This window comes from Talpa occidentalis, unplaced genomic scaffold (assembly GCF_014898055.3).
Source record: "Talpa occidentalis isolate TD23 unplaced genomic scaffold, MPIMG_talOcc4v2.1 talOcc4.3, whole genome shotgun sequence".
Classification (NCBI taxonomy): Eukaryota; Metazoa; Chordata; class Mammalia; order Eulipotyphla; family Talpidae; genus Talpa; species Talpa occidentalis.
Window position 1 is genome coordinate 38,602,894 of NW_023603184.1, and position 1,683 is coordinate 38,604,576.

Here is a 1,683-nt window from a genome sequence, read left to right on the forward strand (position 1 = left end):
ATGGGCTAAATAAAATATATTACTAAATTAGTTTCATTTGTTTCTGATTACTATTTGAATGTGGGTATTTTAAATTTTTAAACTGTACTTGTGCCTTGCACTGTTTCCACTTGCTAGGTTGGGGCGGTGATCACCAGTGGATGCTAGGGTGCTCACTAGAGGTCTCCTAATGCTTGGATCTACTAACTAATATTAACATCAGAAAAAAGAGAGAGGACTAGACATTATATCTTGCTGATGTGGTACAAAGGAGGTACATACCATTACCTGTGAATTCCTACCCAAAAAAAGAATCTGAATCTGATCAAACCTCAGATTAACTACCAGTTTTCAGGAAATACAGGGTATAGGTCAGCATGTTAAATGACAAAAGGATCAGGTAGGATTTTCTCAATATGCACAGAGTAGACCTCTTTTTCCCTTGGCATGGGAACTAGAGGTCAATCAAGGCCCCATGAGCCTGGGGGGGGGTCTATTACCACTACTTAAAGAATGCACATTGTTTTGTGTTGAGAATATGCGGGTGCTGAAGGCTAGAAGCATGTGTTCTTGCTTAAGCCCTTCACTCTTCCCTAATCAAAGAAGAAATTGCACACCCTAAGCTTCTGTCTTTTTGCTAATCAAAGACGGGATCACTGCTCTTCCATTTATGATCTAAAAGAATGTAGTTTGGGGGCTTCATCCAGTTCCAGGTTTATCAGTTAACAACTCCTCTCTATCTAAGCATTTCATCTTTTCTCTCAGAGTAAGGTTGAGGTCATTCCCTCCTTATCTGTCCTTTGAAGTGTGCCCCCTCTCTGTCTCTGATGTCCCAGGTCCCAAAAGGCAGGATAAATATTCCTGGCCCACTCCATTATTTAGAAGTTACATCCAGGTAAATTCTCCATATATATGTTATTAAATTGATTGTGTTCCTTTGCTAACTCATCTGATGGTGTTTTGATTACTCATCCAACCAGGAAGATCCCAGAGGGGTACAGAATGATTTTTTCTGTACCTCAACAATAACAAGAGGATCCAGTTAGCCAGATCCAAAATTTGAGAACATTTGCAGGATAAATAACCTGGTTTCTTGAAAAAAAAAAAAAAATAGCGAAAGAGTGGAAGAGGAGTTAACCAGAAATACAAGTCACAGCCAAGGTCCCATCTCCCTTCACTGGCACAAAGGTATAAAGTCCCAATTCCCTAAAGACATTTATCTCAAAGAGAAATGGGGAAGACATGTAAAATAGGAAGATACTGGACCACCTTTTGGTTTTCTCCACTATTACAAACTGAATTAATATGTTGAAGTCCTGACACACAGCTCTTCAGAATGTAACCTTATTTAAAGAGTTTATAATGAAGTAACTGAGTTAAAATAAATTCACTGGGGTGGGTCCTAACCGTAAGAATTAATGGTGTACTTATAAGGAGAGGACATTTGGATACAGAAACAGAGGGGAGAGGGTGTGAAGTAAGAAGGAGAAGACAGCCATCTATAAGCCCAGAAGCCAAGGAGGGAACCAGTCCTGCCATGACCTTGATCTTGGACTTAGAGCCTCCAGACTATGAGAAAATAAATTTCTGTTGTGTATGCCACCTAATGTGGTACTTTCTTATGGTAGCCCTAGTGAACTGACACAACCCTTCCACTCTGGGTTAGGTAGGGCACTCAGTGAATCATCACATCTGTGATAGTTG